Genomic DNA, 19,314 nt, shown 5'->3' with positions numbered 1-19,314 from the left:
TTCTAGTGTTCTACTTAATTAGCACCCACTGTTGGCGGCGACGGCGGCGGCATCCCCATGAAGAGGGTGTTGGAACGTCCTCCACTTGTGGCATGACGCGGGGCGTGCGAGTGTCGGTGCCGCCGCTCTCATGTGTGCTCGAGGGCAGCGAATTATGTGCTTGCCACCGGAGTGCAAGTGCATTAGCACCCGTTTCGTTTCCCCTTCATGGTGATGACTGCGGGGATGCGGATGCGGATGTGGATGCGAATGCGGATAAGATTTTGAGGCAGGGCAAAGGGGCAAAGGGGCAAAGAGGCAAAGAGGGGGGCATTGCAGGATGTTTGCCTTAACCGTTGCCCAAGTGGTTGCACGGCGAGGCCATGGCATCTCTAGGCCTCACAGCCCCATCCCCCCCGCCTCTGCCTCCGCCTCTGCCTCCGCCTCTGCCCTGGCCCTATGTTTCGGCCAAAAACTGTGCCACAAACACACATCTCTACAGCTGCGGCCGTAATAATAAGCAAGAGTCCCTGCATCAAGGTAATGCTTGCTTATGGGGTGTAGAAGAAAGCGTTGCGCGACCACAGGATATCCACAGGAGCTACTGCAGTCCTTTGGAGACCAAGGAGCGTCCAACCCATGGACTACTGCGCTATTCTTGAATATAACTTTGTACTCTTTAGTTTCTCAATGGGGATAGACCCATTAGCACCGCTATTATCTTGACCGCAGCTGTATAAGCACAAGTCGAGGGCACTAAAAATTATAGTTACTGCCTCTGCCTCTGCCTGGGCCTTTCCTCCTCCTCCTTCTGCTCCTTTGGGGCGTGTTGTTGCCACTGTTGCTGTTGCTTCTGTTGCTGCTGCTACTGCTTCTCCTTCTGCTGCTGCTGCTGCTGCTGCTGCTGTTGTATGTTGGCCCCAAAAATGAAAATCAAATAAAGCGATTGCACGTGAAAGCCAAGTCTCGAGTCGGAGCTGAAGCTGAAGCTGACGCTGAGGCATACATATATATACAGTATGCCCCCAACGGAGGAGGGGGGGTGGGCCAAATGCGAATTGGGTTTCCAACTTTGTTGTTGTTTCCGCTTTGTTGACTCTGGGGCCTGGCCGGTCCGACGCCCCGTCCGAAGTTCTGTGCTCTGGGAGGAGTAATAGAAGGCCCATGCAAATTAAATTTCAGTGCTGATTTGTCTGCATTGCCTGCCTGCCTGCCTGCCTGCCTGCCTGCCTGCCTGCCTGCCTGACTGCGTCGCGCCGGAGCTCCCCACAAAACGGGGTCACAGGTGTACGAGTATTTTGTGCCAGTTAAAGTTCGTTTCTTGTTGCTGTTTCGGGGCTCCTCCCTTTCCCTGCCTTTCCCGACAGGGTCTCCAAGGAGACGAAGCCAAATGGACAGGGCCCATGTCCTGGGACTGTCCTGGCAAAGCGACTAACGATAAGCGACAGCGCAATGCTTACGAGCCAAAAAAAAACCCACAAACAAACGACACACAAAATAATGAGAGGACTCCATATGAGGTTTCAAATGAGTTTTGGCAACGGACAGTTTCTGGCAGCATAAAGAGGATCTGAGGGTTATTTGAGCCATTTTATGGGCACTAAATTTCGTTTGAAACAACACCCAAGCTCAAGTTTTGGCTTTCGTATGGAAAAGGGATGCAAATTCTTTCGGTCTACAAGAATTTACAAAAAAAAAAAAACACGAAGCTCTCTTTTGATCAACAAGTGATCAAATATGCATAAGTCGTTAGCCAACACTGTATATAATCGACATAATAATCGAGCTAACGAATAATAATCCACTGTATGGGTATTATTTTTGAAAATTTGAATTAAATTTCAACGTTTATCAACACTGTTTTCCAAGAATGCATTTCGAACGTTATTCAACACTTAATTATGCATTCTTTTCTACAGCTTGTTGCTCAATAGTGGACCAAAACGTTTTTGCACGATTACCAACACTGTTTAACTGAAATTACCTTAAAAGTATTCATTTCCAGTATTCCAGTTGAACAGAAACTTCAACGAGCATATTTTTAAGAGGTTTACGAGCATTAAACCTATCGGATAAGTGCTCTGAGTGTTGCGAAGCCCCTTCGTCCCGCATTACCCGTAAACTTAATGAAAACTAAAACGATAACCCAGTAAAACCAGCTCCCTCTCTCCCCCCTCTCTCTCTTTATTGAAATAAATGCAGCAATGCAAATTGGTAAACACAATTTTCATTTACTATAACCTCCCCCCGAGAGGGGGGGGGGGGGGGGGAGAGTTTTTTAATCGTATTCCGAAAACTGAAAGCCCTTTCAGCCTCCAGCCCCCAGCACCCACCCCCCAGCACCAAGGAAACTCGTTCGAGAGTGCTTTTCCAACTGTAACTTCCTGCTGGGCGCAAAAAGATAATTTGCAACCGAATATGCATAAGCATAAGTGAGTAAACATTACCATCAGCAGGCTGCTGCCGGACAAAGTTGTGCTCCACAGCTGGGCCATCCATCCAGAGCCACCCGCCCGGAGAGAGGGCCCACTCCGAAGGACCCCCCTCCACTCCCCCCCCACACACACAAACACACACAAAGTGTCCACAACTGATTATCATGGAGTGGTGTATATTCCATTTTCCACTGCCAGTGATGTGTTCATTCCGGTCTCCCCTCCCCTCCCCACTCCCCCTGCTCCTCGTGATTCGTTGACCAACTGGCGTGAGCAATTTAACAGAAGCTTTGGCCATCTCTCAAAATTTAGCACGTCGTCGTCGTCGTCGTTGTGTCGTGTGCTCCCCCCGTCCCCCCCGTCCCCACCGCCCCACCGTTCCGCCCACTCTACTCAATCAAGTTCACACAGATGACACATGTAGAGAGGAGTCCACATGCCACACCCCGCCCCCCACCGCCCGCCGCCTGCCAGAGGAACACGCCTCCTGTCAGCATGACGTGGCATGTCCTTGCACTGATCCCACTGCTGCTTTCGTTTCCTCTCCTCCAATTTCATTCATTTCATGTCATTTTTTGTTTTTGTTTTTGTTTTTGCTTTTGTTTAAGCTTCGTCTGCCATCATTTTTGTAATTTTTCTTCAAGAGCTTAGCGATGTGCTGGATGTGGCACTGCGGGCAAACCGAGCAGCCCATAGGCCATCGGGAGAAGAGGCCTCTGAGGGAGCAATTTGTTCTGTGAGACTAGAAGAAAACATCACGAAGAGTATTTCAAAGAAATACCCCCTTAGTCACATACAAAATCTTGTACATTTGATCGGATCTCTTGAGGCCTTTGAGGCCTCTTAAACTCTTTTCTAAACCTTCTACCAAAAAGTATATATTTCGGGCATTCAATAGTGACTCCCACTCTACTCCTCCCATTGGTTCGTGCCACCCATCCCTGTGTATTCCTGTGGCATGTTCTTGTTCTCTCAGTGTAGTGCTGCTTTTTTTACCCCCTTGGAAACCCCTTGTGCTTCTTCTACCGCTTCCCATTAAATGCGTCATTTTTTTGTTGTTTATTTCCTTGTCGTTGCTGCTGTTGTTGTTGTTGTCGTATATTTACCGCAATGACGGGCTCTCAATGACCTTAAGGCGCCACCTACAGTTCAATTGTTTGGGTATTGGTTTAATTATTTGTCATTCGCACCCACCGCATCCGTGAATTGCGCATTATACCCATCTCTCTTGCTCCCAGTCACCAGTCTCCTGTCTCCTCTCTCCTGTCCCCCTCTAACCCCCACGCTCTGTGTGTGGCAGCTTCTCCATCTCCCTCCCCCTCCCTCTCTCCGTTTCTCCATCTCTGTCTCGCTTTGTGGCTGGGCGGCGCCTCATTTATTTATATTTACGCCAGCGGCTTTTTTTTTTTCATTTCGCTGACCCACTGCTGGATGTCCCTTTCCCATGCCCGCGCGCTCCCACACTTCCACACTCCGCCCTGCTCCCCGCTCCCCGCTCCCTTTACACCTTTGCCCTTTCTTTCGGCTCTTCCCTGATGCTTTCATCCTCTCACCTCACCTGCCTCCCCACTGCCTTTCCCATTTGGCACGTGTCTTTGTTGTTAAATTGCTCTTTATGTTGATGTTGCTGTAGTTATTTATACCCCTTGCTGTGGGGCATTATGATTTGTGAAACGTTTTGACGTTTTCCAAAAGACTTTAAGTACAGTTTTCCTAGGACCTATGCTTTTGTTTCCTGTTGTTGTGGGGATCCTGCAAGTGAGTAGTAATCCGCTCCAGAGACTAGATTACAATCGGGTTTCTTTCCATATCTATGTACGCCCGTCTTCTCGCTTCCCAAGTCAAACTCTTACTCTACCATCGGTGTACCTTCCCATCGTACCCTTGACTATATCGATGCTCATCAGATCATAGCTTATGGCAATGCCCTTGACTTTCTGTAGATATTCCCACCAAACCTTTGCTAAGGCCACATCCATATCTCTCTCCATCCATCTCTCTGAACATAATCCAGATGTTCCACAGAAAACACTGAAGTTTACACCCGCAAAGGGGTATCCAAGGCCTCCATCAATGCTGCCCCTGCTGCCGCCGCTGCTGTTCTTTTACCGTTTCTGGTGCGTGGTTGCATTTATTTATGTGAGCGCAAAAGGGGAAAATTGTGTCGACACCGCCCGCTGCTTTTCGCTTTTTTCGCTTTTTTCGCTCTTTTTTGAGCTTTTGCTTTTGCAGGTGAAATATTTTTAATTAAAAAATCTTTTATTTAAGCGAGTGTCAAGCGTTTCGCATCCGCCCTCCCCCTCCCCCTGCTCTTTGGCTTTGTGTCCATCAGTGTTTTTTGTTTTTTTTTTTTTATGTTAAAATGTTTAGCGCGTGCACAGACAACAAATGAGTTTCGGTTAACACTTTCTGGGGGGGTCTGGGGGGTTGGGGGGGGAATGGCTATTAACTATTTAAAGTCGATTGCGACTTGCAGAAAGATATTCCATAATATTTACCATAAAACTTAAAAATGTTTGAAAATCCCTCAAGTTACGCTTTCATCTTACCTAAAAAGAAAGAAGATTTATTTCAATATTAATATCCAACCAATCTATGCCCAAAGGCAATAAATATTATGTTCTATTTTGCAATTTAAATGCTCGTTGAACATCTCCAACAAAATCCAAAAGGAAATCATCAGCCATTTCCATTTCCATATCCATTTTCATTTCCATATCCACTTCCACTCCCCCCCCCCCCCCCCCCCCCCTTCGCACGGAGTGACGGATTCTTGTCCTTTTCGGGATTGACACCGGAGATCCAACCCCCCTCACCCTCCCCCTGCCATCGCACAGCCACTCCTTGCCGACAGGTGTCTCCCCCCCTCCCCCACCCCCACACCACAGTGCACTGCACTCCTTTCTCCCACCCGCATTGCAGTCTCTCTCTCCGACATTTACGACTACAGATACATATGTATCTATGCTGATTTTTTTTTCTCTGTCTTGCCTGTAAGCTTTAATGCAGTTTCCGTGTTGTCATTAAAAAGTATTCATTTCATTCGTTTCGACCATAAAGATACCACTTTTTTACTATAGAAATATTTTAAGAGATATATTTACTTCTTTTCGATTAGAGCAACCGATGAATGGATAAAAGATACACTTTTTGATAGATTGCTTTTACTAGAAAAATGGGCAAAAAAATTACCCTCTTTACTTTAGAAATGGATAAAAGCTATACTTTTCCCTAGGCAAATGGATAAAACCTAACCTTTTTAGTAGATTAATGGTTGAAAGATACTACGGTTTTTTTATGGATGAAAGCTATATATTTTTACTAGATATATGGATAAAAGATTCCCCTTGACTAGAGAAATGAAAACCGATATGTACACTCATTCCTATGGAAAATAATTTCAATAAAGTAAGCAGCCACTTCCTGATCCCCATTCTGGATCTATATAATTTGTGGCTTTTTCTCGATTTGTACGGAAAGATTGGGGGGGGAGGGGGGGGACAACATTGTGTTGCTTGAGAAAAATGGACTGCAAATGTGGTTCCTCCAGCTATTGGCCAGCCAGAGAGTCCTCTCGAGTGCAGGGGGCCAGCCTGTGCCCGAAAGATCTTTCGCGTTTTTCCACCATTTTGTTGTTGTTGCTTTTCCATTCATCTCCTGTTTTGGCATTTTATTCCGCTTGTGATTGTATCTCTGCCCCCCTTGCAGCGCCTCTGACACCAAAAATGAAAACTCTTTGCTGCCCCATTCCCCCCCCCCCCTACCGCCTCCCCCGCTCGACAGGTGGAATATCTATGCGTCCCAGATTTTTAACAAGGTTGAAACACACACACACACACACACACACACACACACACACAAACACTGACACAAACATGACCGAAAGTTTTTCCATTTTTCATTTACCCCCCCTTTCACCCTCAACACACCACAGCAAACCCCCTATTTTTCCATTTCGGTCATTTGCACAGCCCCCCTCCGCCTCCCCAAACCCCACCAAGCCGCTGCTCTCATGCTCTTTGGGGCATTTCGGTGGGTTTCTATGGGGGGCTTTCGCCATATAGCGAAACGGTGTCAAACGGATATGCATGTTGATTTAATTTGCACCTTCGTTTAAACGCTCTAGTGTCCCCCTATCCCCCTATCCCCCTATCCCCCTATCCACCTACCCACCTGCCGCCCCCCTCACACGGCAACGTGCAAAAAGTAAATTATTTTTGCGCCCTGGTCGTAAATTAGTCCTACGATAGGAGCTGCAACCCCTGCGGTGGCACTGCACGGGGATCGGGTACGTCCTCCTCTGTTCTACTTATCCAAAGACCGCCATAACAAATACATACCCACACACACACCTGTGTACGGGTGGGCCTTTGTCCTGTGTGTGCTTGTGTGTGTGCAAAAATCAACGCTGGCTAATTGCGCGATTTTTATCACCACACAATATACAAACCCATGTACAGATGTACATACATATGTATGTGTGTATAAACGGGGTCGCCATCAGGCTCGGGAAAGGAAAGGAACAAACAAAACCCACTTTTACACTTGTCGAATTCCACAGAAAGAACGAATGGCTAGACACTGCATTCCGATCGGTTTCCCTTGCGGCACATTGGGCGCAAGAAGAGCGTAGCAGCATAGCAAAAACTGCGACGCAATTGCCGTTTGTCTGCATCTCTTTCTAACCCGCACTCATCACTGCAGCGCTCTCAGCTCGTCCGTTTTGATCCTCTCTGAGCGAATCGTCTCTCTTTCGCAAACGCAACGCCTTGGCTTTTCGGACCTCTCTGTCCCGTCAAAGCGCAAAGAGAGAGGGAGTCGACCACCTGTATGTTTGTTGCTGAGAGAGCGGGAGAGCGCTAGAGAAGGAAGAACAGAAGGAAATGCCGAGTGTTTGCGTGGACAAAACGTAGATCAAGAGATAAGCGAACTGCGAAGCAGGCAGCCGCAGCCAGGGTCTGGAAATACTTGGATATTTATTTGTTTATTCTTTAATTACAAATAAAATTAGCTGCGGCCCTAAATCTCTGCGAAGCCAGCTTAATTCTCGACTGATTAGTGTAGTGCCATCCATCCACATATTTGCTTTAGTTCAGAGTTACTGTATATACAACTTTATTGGCCATAAAAAGGTTCCTGCGCAGGTTCCTCGTTACAGCGGGTCCATCCATTAGTTATCCACGTGATTAATTAAATGGCACGGCGGAGACCACGGAACACAGCGTGCCGTATGAGTAATGTGCCCACTGAATGATATTTTCGTTTATTTGTGCCTGCGTTTGTTCGGCAAAGACCCGGCCAGGCCCCATAAATGTCATTAGAGAGGCGGGAGGAGGGTTGTGGGAGGTAGGCTGATTTCGGCATTCAACGGCACGTGTCAGTGGACCGCTATTTATTTATTTAGTGGCTTAATAATTGAGCACGTGATCTTATAAATGTTATGGCCAGTTTCCGCCCCGCTCCGCCCCGCTCCAGCCTCCTAGCATTCAGGGCCGAGTCCTGTTTCTGTTGCCCCTTCTTTGGGTGACATTGCGAGGCTTGTAATTGGCTTTTGAGAGAGTACTTCAAGCACACACACACACTGGGGAGACTGGGGGAAATTTGTATTAAATGGCAGGGCTACGCATCGAAGAAGGGTTTAAGAGCGGCTTATATGGGCTTAAAACGGACACCGATGCGAGAGACACACAGAGGCGACAACCCGTAGCATGGGGCACGTAGCAAGGGGCTGGGGCCTGGGGGCTGGGGGCTGGGGGCTGTGGGCCGGGGGCCGGGTGATACGACCTAATTGGGAGAGGGATACGAGTAGGGGTCCGGTTATTACCGAATACTGTGTGTGCCACGAGCCGTGTGCCTTGTGCTGTGCCCTGCTCTTGCGGTTGACTGTACTTCCTGCTGCTGCTGCTTGTGTTTGCCAGCTTAAGAAGGAGGGGAAGGAGGGGAGGGAGGTAACTGCAAGCGAAGTAAAGTCTCGAAGTAAAGTACGTTCATTCATTCCCTAATATCTCTGCTTTAAAGATCGTCCAAAAATTCAACATTTCAGGACACAAAAAATACTCCACAGTTCATTGCATATTTTCGCACTTTATGCATATTTTTCGGTAGGGCTATGGTTTCTTTTTTTTTCATAATTTGCCGTCAAATTGTCAATTGCCGTCCTGCAATCTGCCACATGATTTTCGGGGCCAGGCGAGGCGGGGCATCCTGCTCCTGCGAACCGAAAATAATATCCGAAAACAAAAATTCAATAGCTTTGGGGCCTGAATTTGATGGCCCGTTTTTCGCTCGATTGTTGGCATTTAATTTCGGAAAAGTTCATTATAACTGGCATAAATTTTCCTTTTCCATTTTCACGGCTGTTTAAACAACATAATTCCACAAATATGTAAATTCTCTCCGCTCTCTATTTGCTTTTTGGTTATTTCGATCGATTTAAAGGGCATTAATTGAGTCCTTGGAATCGATCACCCTGGTCGAGTGCACACTGTACTTGTGCAGTGTGCGCCCACGCACACACATTTTATCTATTCGAATTATCTGCATTTTCCTCTTTTATCTCTCAGATATCGATATACTTATCTAATGCAATACACCCACACACACACACACACACACACACACACACACGGGAAAAAATCCCATTCGATTATCATCTGGCTTTCTATTTAGCTCTAACGAGCTCCCTCTTTACGATACCCTAACCGCATGGGGGGTATTCCGACTCTGATGAGTAGGTCACAGGGGGTCACAAGGATACATATACGAGTGTGTTGTGTATGTGTATGTATGTACCCTTGATGGCAGATGGCAGATCCACAAAAGTAAGGGTATTCAAACCTCAAGCAACCTTCTTGTCCTGCTAGTTTCTTCCACTTTGTATTTTGCCCGTGCTATCGTCACGCCAACAGCAACAAAAAGTAAAAAGCAAAAAAAAAGGAAAGGTGGAGCGCAAAAAAGTTGGCCACCAAACAAAATGTGGCACACATGAAGCACATGGCGCCCAGGAATCGACGAAAGGAGCAGCATATGGACGCCACTTTAGAAGGAGGAGCAAAAGGGAGCAAAAGAGAGCAGGAGAGAGGGACTCCATGTGTGTTCGTGCTTGCTATATTTCTTCCCTTTCTTTTGGTTTCCTTCTTTATTTGTTGTTGTTGGTTTTTTTTTCAAGACTTCTTTGGAACTCCTAAATTTACATTTGTGGAAGATGCACACACACATGCATGGGCGGGCTGTGTGGCACGAACGGTATGCGAATATCTACAGATTAAGAAATTATTTTTGCAGGCAGGCAGTCGACTCGGGTCTCTCCAGGATAGAGCTTGAGGGAAGAAGAGATAGAGCTGGTGTGCCAGAAATCACTCGTTACTCGCCCTTGAATGCTAAGCCACACTGGGAGAGACAAAGAGACTTAGAATTTAGGTAGCAGATCTGCTTAAAGAGATAGTTTTCACGCTTTCTTCTGTGAAATCTTGGGCATGGAATCTATGAAGATCAGAAATTCTGCATATTTGGTTTTCTCCAAGTGTACGGTTACTTGCGCGTGTGTGTTTGTGGACGGACGATCCCAATCCCCCATATCCTGGCACTAATATCCCCCCGCTCCCCTGCCCGCCACTTCCTTCACTTCCGCCGTGACGTACAATGCACTAAAATAACGGTAAATAACGAAAGACACACACACACACACACTCACACTCACACATAAATATCATCATACAAGGATGACGGCGGCAGGCACACACGCCATACGCCACACACAAAGGAAGAGGCAGGGGCAGGGGCAGCGGCAGGGGCAGCGGCAGGGGCAGCGGCAGGGGCAGCGGCAGGGGCAGCGGCAGCGGCAGCGAGTGGGTGTGCCAGAGGGTGTGTGTGAGAATTTGCCGATGGGTCTATAAAAGTTGCAAGGATGCACCAATAAAGTGTCGCCACTATGACGGTTAAACAACAACAAAATAGGGGAAAATCTGAAGTAGAAAAAAGGTCCCCGCAGAGGGGGAGACAAAGGCAAAAGTCCAGCCTTATACGCGGCCGGGGATTTGATTGTTTTTATTGCCGCGGCGCAATGCGGGGCAGGAATGCGGGTTCTGGTCGGGGCATCGGTTCGGTTGGGGCCTGTGGGGTCGTTACGTTGACAACCAACTGCCACCCCCCTTTTGAGAGGCGCTCGCAAAAAAAAAAAACACCCACACACAATTGCGTGTGTCTGTCTCTTTGTTGTGTGTGTGTGGGTGGGGGAGGGGGGCGGGGGGGGGTTTGTGTGGTTTGACCCACATTTGAAGGCGTGCCGTCGCCCACGATTGTCCTTAGCCGCCTTTGGCCCATGCCTCCAGGCTTTATATTGAAATTGCAAAAATATTTCTTTCCTTTCGCTGACGTTTTTCAATATGTCAGGGGGTCGCCAGCCCCCAAGTCACGCCACTTACATATTTGTGGGGCGAAATACCTATTCTGTTATGGGGCAGCATTCCTGTTTGGTTGAACCCTGGGGAATGGGTCTGTAAACCGTTCAAAGGAGTTTCCTCAAGCCTGGTCAAAACATAACGCCACAGTCTTGGAACGATCTGTGTTGCATCTCTCGATGGATAATCACTTAATGTTTCCATAGCTCGAATGTCTGTAAGTAGAGTTTTCTACATCCCATGCACACACTATCCCCCCTCCCTCCTTTGCCTGGACACACAAACAAGGTGAATCATTTCCTGGTCTAATTTCTCACTCGCCCTTCGTCCCAGAGGTCCACCCAACTTTCAGCGTATGACATTTTTTCCTTATTCCCAGGGAAAATTGTGAATACTCGGAATATATATTGCATGTTTCTCTTGTGTTCGTTTTGTGTCTGCCTGCGAATGTGTAGCATACATTTTTGGGCCCTGGCTCTGGCTCTGGCTGGCAGCACGGGCTTTGAGTGGCCTTAAGTGGATTAATTTAAATCATTTGTTCGTTTGTTTCTTGTTGCCGCGTCAAATTGTGCGATGCGCTTGCGGTTTTTTCTGGGTATGGGTCGTCGTTTTTTGATAAATGGATTTTCCATGCGATGAATTTTCCCCAAAGCCACGCGTGGCAGAGAGCAGAGGGCAGAGGGAGAGGCCATGGCATCCATTAAGCCAATGTCTCTCTCGCTCCTCCACGGCTTTTGCTTGACATTTTTACACACGAATGAGTTTTTTGAATCAATTTTTGTTTTTGTGTGGAATCGTAAAAGATATACGTACGAGTATATATTCATAATCCTTGAGATGCCGCAGTGGCGGCCACGAAGGGGGGTGGGGGGCCCTGGTGGAATGCTGGACCTGGGGGACCTGTCAATCGACTGACTTTATTGATCATCCTTCGGTGGATATCTCGCAGTGAATGAGCTGTCAATTTTATGCATCGCCAACAAATCCCAACCATGAAACTTGAGGCAGTCCCCGCCCAAAAAGCAGTAACAAAGCCCTGGCTTAACTTTAATAACCCGCCAGACAGCCGGGCAGACGGGCAGACAGGCAGCTGCATTAACACTTACGAGAGGGCTATCGGGCACCGTCAAGAAGCCAATATTGTTGGCCCAAATCGATATTTTGTGGCGGCAACAAGACCCTGGCCCTCTAATCAGGCGTACATTATGGAAATTGTTGGATTTATCCGAGGGGAAAGCCACGGAGAGCCACGGTTTATTGTCAGACGACTCGTTTTAATATTCCGCAACAAGTCTCAGAATTTATCTAGTTTTATTTTATTTTATTTTTTTTCATTTCAGTCTGTGGTTGGCCGCGGATAAAGAAAATTTCTTCATCAAAATGCTGAAAAATGTGGAAAAAAATGTCTCTGAATGCCACACACACACACACACACACACAAAAGGCAACGGAGAGGTAGAATGCTTTCATGGGGCTCGTTTCGGTTCGGTTTCTATTACAAATCTAAAGCTCAACTGAGGAGAAAAGGAATGAAAATGCGGGCAGAGCAGACCTGGCAGGCTTTTGCTCTTTTTTCCCCTTTCTATCTGTCCCTTTCTCTGTCACCGTCTCTGCCTCTAAAGTGAATAATCTACAGAGATGATCCGTTACAAATCTAAAGCTCAGCCACAAAGCTTGCATTTTAGCGTCTAAGCGTCTGTTTTTTCTCTCTCTCTCGTTCTCCCACGGGAGAAAGACTTTTAGCTCTCAGATGTGTTCGTGGGACGAGGAGCATGCGGAATTTCGGGTTACTCGTTACTCGTTTTGTAAAACTCTCGCCCGACAGCTGCCTACATGCCTCTTAAATGCCTCTTTCGAACACTACGAATCCTGCCTTCAGTCATCCTGCGAGCTCTAGGGCTTCAAAACGTGGAGTGAGCGAGAAAGAATAACCGAAATTTTCGAGTTTGAAACAACAAAAGTGACGAGCGAGACGCTGAGAGCGAGCGAAACGAAAACCGAACACCACCGAATCGATTCGGTTGCCTGTTCATGCAGGCCTTTAGTGTGTACACACTGTCGCCTTAGAACAGGTCGTAGATCGAAAGGTAGATGCCTCTTAGACACCATCTTTTAGCTCCTTCCCGCCCATATCCTTGCTAAAAAACAAGGCACAAATCGCACGTGAGTATGGGCTTTAAGCCTCTGCTTTTCCTACCACAAAATTGTGTCATTTAATAGGATTTCTTTGAGTCACAGAAGCAGGTGAGGTAAGAGCCAAAAATACGAATTCTACCTGCAAGACAAGCCAGAAACATTCCATCAGGTAAGCCGCAGAGAGCAGGCTTTCAAGCTGAATAATTTTCTCCAATTCCAGTATTACTTGTAGATTTTCACATACCATCCATACCCATCCATCTGCCATTCTGCTGTCTAACCATTCACCTACTATTCTTCCTGTTCCATTGCTCATTCTGCTTGGATGTCTTCCAATTTAACTCTCATTCTATTCGCTATACAGCTCTCCAGTCTTCTTCCTATTCCATCGCGAATACTTTTGCGCCTTGTTTTCCCTTTTTGAAGCTGGGATTATCTGCATAAATTTGGGCAAAAACAGGGCTTTCGCGCACGCTTTTAATTAGCGAAAACCAACAGAAAATTACTCTAAGGAACATAAATATGCTTATGAAATGTAAAAAAAGAAAAAAGAAAACGAGAGATGTGCAAAAATAAAATTTCCTTTTATGAATAAATCCGAAATCCTCAGAAGCAGCAGCAGCCTCCACAATTAGCATAATTCGACAGAGCAGGAAGTGAAGTACAGTGCAGGGGGCAAAGGGAAAAGGGCAAAGGAAAAATCTATGCAAATCCCAAAAGTAAAGTTTTAAAGGACTTAAAGCCAAAACGAACAACAACAACCCGCCGTCGGCTGTGGCCAAAAAAAAAAAGCAACAAATCGGCTACCGATTAGCCGAACAGGCCAGGCCCGGGCCCCGAAAAACAGTTGGCCATTTTGCGGTGCGGCTACTAAATTGCAAAACGATTGCAGCCAAAAACCCCGTCAATGGCAACCCAACAAAAACAGCACGAAAATGTCACAACAGAGCGGAAAACGGAAACAGCAACGGCAACGGCAGAGAGAGAGAGAGAGAGAAAGAGAGAGAGAAGAAGCAACAGAAAATACAATTTTCCCGAGAGCGGGTTGAGCGGACAAATTATGGCCATAACAGCGGAAAAGCCCAGTTAAAGCGTGGACTGTGGGACTGTGGACTGTGGAGGCGGGCCAAAAGACAACTCAATTCATTTTCCGTTTTATTGATAAGAAACCTCTTTAAGGGGGGGGCCAGAGAGGGAGAGGGATTCTAGGGGCATAATCAATAAGTGGCATGCCATAAATTATGGGCACCTGTCAGCGCAAATTGCGGGGCGTAAATAAAAAATAGAAGAGAAACCAAGGGAACAAAAAACACTGAATAATCCACACACCACACAGCATATCGCTGTGAATGAATGATTCGGACTCGCAGGGCACACCCATACATATACACACTACATATGTACACACACACACACACACACACACACACACACACACACATACATATGTACATATATGGTAAATCTTGTAAGACCAAAAGCCAATTGAAAAAGTTATTCTTGTGCTTTTTTGGGGTTATCCTTTCTCCTTTTGGTGTCCACTCATTTTTCCATTAGATGGGTGACGGCTTTCAGGATTCAAGGATAATACTTGGCAGGCTATTGCCCTAAAACCGCTTTGATTTGTTTGCCTCAAAAACACACAGAAATTAAAGGTCCCAGCCAACCGATGGGCACTGCCGCATCACTCGCATCGAATGTCTATCCTTCGGCAGTTGCTGGGTTATCCTAATAATGTCCTTTATCTTTTATTCCGACAACGTTTTTAAACTCTTGTTGGTACCCTCTCGAGTGCCCAGTTCTGGCAGATCCTTCAAGGGTATTCAGAGCTTCGGGAACTCCCAAAAAAAAAAAACCAAACCTGCGCCTTCTTCGCCCCCACAAAAAGTTCCTCTTGGTGATATTCCTACTACGGCCACTGCCAAACTGGAACTTTCATTGAGGCCAATTTGGTGGCTAAAAGGACACAAGTTGTTATTGGCCCTCTCGGATATGCTTTTGGATGGATTGCCAAGCGAAAATAAAATTTACTCAAGTTTTTTTTGGTTTCGCCTGCGGTTTAAAGCTGACAAGTAGCGCACGACTATAAATAAATATTTTAATTAAAAGTTATCAAAGGAATTTTGTTGGCTGGAAAGATTTTAATGCCTCGTACATACCTAGGAGCCGGTGCCCCAAGAGGCAGCATAATTTATTGCTTCCCCAATCATGGGGGTGGCAGGGGGAAATGAGGAGGATGATTAAATAGGGGTTACATACAGATATTCATAGAGGAATCCAGGAATAAAGGATGTTAAATCCATTCCTCACTCAATTTTAGTCCAATTTAGGTCTCCGTCTCGGTCTTGGACTGTGACAAATGCGTATTCTATGTTCGTTTCATATTTTGCAAAAATGCTTAAATCTGTCATCGACATTGTCCCGTCCCGTCCCATCTGATCCACCGAATGGCAGCCCAACCAAATAATTGGCTTTCAAATGCCAAAAACTGACAGAGACAGAGATGCCCAAATGCCCAAATGCCGAAATGCAGATGCGAAACCAGAGATGAAGCTACGAATTAATATTCTGTGAAAATTTCAAATACATATGTCCGGGGGGTGGAGTGGGGGGTGGTGGGGGACAAGTGGCGACGACATGTGTCAGAATTAGAAATTTGAATTTTTATTGGGTTTTAAAAGGGTATTCGTTGGAAATGTATTGTGTTTTTCTTGAAATTGATTGCACATTTTGTTAGTTCATAAATTCCGCAATAAAAAACAATGCCTAAGTTTAATTGTTTGTATACTTAATTTGGAAAATATTTATCAGGGTTTTCATTCGAGTTCTAAACAACTAATTTTCGTATCAAATTAATATTCACTGAGCTGTGGTTTTGTTTTTTTATTGATTTGTTTATTTATGTTTATTAATATTTACGAATTCTTCGATTGTTTCCTATTTATTCGTTTCATTTACCTGTTCTTTGTGTTGTTGTTGTTGTTTCTGGTGCTCCCTCCCGTGTTCCGCTTAAATAATCTCTATCACAAGATTGCAATTAATACGCTCAAAGTTGATTATTTTATTGTTTTATTGCAGTGCTAATATTTGTATTGCACTTTCTGCAGAAATCGAACCCAAAAGGGAAACGCACACCAAAAAAAAAAAAAAAAAGAAGAGAGAAAACGGGGCGATCAGAAATTGAATGGGAAATGGCATGGCATGGAATGGAGTCTATTGTTCGGTTCGTCTGTTTATTTGTTTGTGTGTGTGGCCCTGCCCCTGCCCCTGCCTCTGCCTCTTCCTCGGAATCGCATGGCATCGCCTGGCATCGAAATCGGGGAATATTTCCCCTTCAAAGTAAATAAAACCCGTATGACATTTACTGGGAATTCCAACAGCTGAACGAAGGAATTTCTTGTTCAAGTGCTGCAAAACTGATACCCAAAGACCGTGTGGACATTCAGCGACACTTTTTACTTGAAAACAAGTTTCCTTTCAGCTGTTTTCAACAGTCAATTGGTAGATTTACTTGAAACTAGTTTAATTTTAACTTTCGGCTACCAAGAAATCCCCTACCTTGGTTTCCGAACAAAGCCCTAGAACTTTCAAATTACTTACATCTCGCACTTTTTCCAGGAAATCACGAAACTTCGTTGATTATTCTGGGAAGGCAACACTTTTTACAGCTGTAAACTTTACAACTTTTAATGAAAACGCAATTACTTTCAATTTTCAAGTGGAAAAACTAGCGGAAAAGTGCACTGATCTGGGTATCTTTTGAATATTGAATAATGATCTCCTTAGGGATACTGCGGTACATCAGGTACAACCCTGAAGCGAATGTCATACGGGCTTGACTGGCAATCATGCATACAATCTATCTATCGCCTTTTTTTTATACCGTTGCTTATCTTACGCCGACATACGATACGATACGATGCGATGCGATGCGACACATCACGTGAAGAGGTAAATAGGGAGAGAGAGTGGGGTGAGGGGGAGGGGGGGGTGTGTAAAAGGGAACGAAATTACAATTTCCGTTTGCTTTGTCGTACACTTTCTGTCAATGCTTTTGAGGGCCACACACTTTTCGATCAGACTGTTTTTTGCCGCCTTATCGACACATTGATTTCGACCAGTTCTTGTTCTTGTTCTTGTTTCGGGTATTGCAATCATTATCATTTACATTTTGATTTCGCATTTGCAATGCCAACGGTTAACGGGCGGCAAGAGGCAAGAGGCAAGCGGCAAACGGCACACGGCACTCGGCGGATAGCGGCGGCAGCATGCGGCACCGTACCGTATACGTAATAAACTGCTGGAGCCCGTATTCGAGTATCCGCGTGCGGAGCGCGGAGTGCGGGGTGGAACTGCTGCTGGTGGCTAGTGTTGCCGCTGCAGCCACAGAATTGCGACTGAGAGACCGAGAAACCGTTTGAAATATGGCCAAGCGCCAAAGCGTGCCCAAAATGCCGCATCGTCGTCGTTCTCCCCTTCGTGGCAGGGCACGAAGCACTCCACTCCCCCGTGCGTCTCTCTGCCAATAGGCGCAGCAGACAAGGCGGCGGGGAATGGGCAGGGGCAGTGCGAAGGGGGCAGGGGGAAGTAGGAGCAGTCTGGCCATGAATGATTGAGTGCCGTTTGATAAGTGGGCGGTGGGTGAGCGTGCACCCAGAGACAGGGACAGAGAGAGACAGAGAAAGAGAGAGAGCCAGTCACGAACTAAAAGCCGAATAATAACAGTGGATGCTTTAAATACTGGCCATACCCTCTGGGTTGAGCTCTCTGGGAAGGCCTCACCCCGCATAAATGTACCCTGCATTGGCCGCCAACCGGCAGAGAGCGCCAAACTGCTGTGCTCTGCTCTCTCGCACTCGCTTGCTCTCTTCTGCGGTCCCTCTTGTGCTCTCTTTCTCTCTCTGGCGGCGCCACAAACAGCTGCTCGATGTTTATTTGTTTGCTTTCGCCCGTCGCCCGTCGCCGCCTAATCCCCGACAATGTTGGGGGAACCCAGGGGTTCCTGGGGCCTTCCCGGATCCTGCTTCCGCATCTTGACTGCTGCCGCAGTTTTCACCTAACTTTTGCCCTCTCCCTTCTGCGGGAGGAGCTGGAGCCGTCGCCTCCTTTATGACAGCCGCCGCCACATCAACTTTTATGGCCATCAAATTGTTTCCGAAACGTTGCGCCATCGAAGGCAATGTCGTGCACAGGGGTGGAGCTGCCAGGGGGCTGTCGGGCTAGTGGGTTCTTCCTTCCACGTTTCCCTTGGAACTTTTATCGCTTCTCTATCTTGGCCCGATTTATCAATTGCCCCCGCCCCCGCACCAATCCGGAGAGTTTGCTCAAAGATTTGCTCCATTTCACTTGCCCGCCCTTACATGTCTTTGTTTGCCGCCCATTTGGGCCATTTGTTTCATCATTGTTTATACAGAGTACCAGAGTACCCTTTACGCATTGGGTGTCGTTTTTTTTTCGCTTCGATCAGTTTCGGATCATAAAGGTTGAGTAGATATTTGGGAATTTCTCTAGTATTTACATTTATACGATAGAATGTCTGTAATGTCTGTATACTTATACATTATAATACACATATGTACTATAAATAAATAAATAGTCGTTTTTTGTAATGGTTTTGAAAAACCTAATAAATAGTCTTTAAAAACGTGTCCTGGAAACCACACACCTGCTTGGACTTTTGTTGAACCTATTCAGATGAGCGGCACTGTACACACATATATTATTCTTCAAATCGAATCCATAAAGTGTATCCATGGACTATAACAATCCTGGCCCCTAAGGCTCTAATGGCCCTTTATTTTTAGGAACCTTTTGGTTCCTGACTTTTGTTGTTCCCCATCTTCGGGATGTCCAGCGTCGGTTCTTCCCTCATTAGGGGACAAACAGACCGTAGTTACATATTTCCCCCCTAAACCCCTCCCCCTCCCCACTGGCACTGGTTAGCACTTTGTCTGGCACGTTGTTGATGAAGTATGTATTTCGCATAGCGGAACAAAGAGGGAACACGAGTGAGGTGAGTCGCCTGGCGGAGACGTCTCCGCGTCAGAAACACAAAAAATTCAACTTGAACTTCACTTCAGCTGGCATTTGTTTTGTGCCGTTTTCCCTTGTTCTTGTTGTTCTTCTTGTTCTTGAGGCTGCTCTGCCGCTCTGCTGCTCTGCCGCTCTGCTGCTGTGCATCGCGTCTCGCTTGCATTGTTTACATTTCTCTCTGCCCCCCTCTCTCTCTCCCCCTGTCTCTCTCTGTACGGTTATTTGTTTGCCTTTTGATACCCTGGTGTGTTCTGTATCCAATGGGTATATTGGCTACAGGTAGAGGGATATGCTTCCGCTTTATACTCATTTCCTTTGGATTTAGGAGACTA

At 46.4% G+C, this 19,314-nt stretch overlaps 1 long non-coding RNA gene across 2 annotated transcripts in view; it reads right to left on the bottom strand.

Annotated features, from left to right (window-relative positions):
* Positions 1-19,314, bottom strand: part of LOC113566660 — a 41,996-nt gene that overhangs the window by 5,332 nt on the left and 17,350 nt on the right. The window contains exons 1-2 of one of the 2 annotated variants that reach the window (XR_003409186.1): positions 17,118-17,326; positions 15,908-16,050 (exon numbers count right to left, since the gene is read on the bottom strand). The exons of the other annotated variant lie outside the window; for it this stretch is intronic. This is a non-coding gene — a long non-coding RNA (uncharacterized LOC113566660). Of the gene's footprint in view, positions 1-15,907; positions 16,051-17,117; positions 17,327-19,314 lie in introns of those variants that run through there. 2 annotated transcript variants of the gene reach the window in all.

The sequence above is a fragment of the Drosophila persimilis genome, unplaced genomic scaffold, assembly GCF_003286085.1.
Source record: "Drosophila persimilis strain 14011-0111.01,24,50 unplaced genomic scaffold, DperRS2 tig00000808-arrow-arrow-pilon, whole genome shotgun sequence".
Lineage (NCBI taxonomy): Eukaryota > Metazoa > Arthropoda > Insecta > Diptera > Drosophilidae > Drosophila > Drosophila persimilis.
This window is presented reverse-complemented; position numbering and strand designations above follow the sequence as displayed.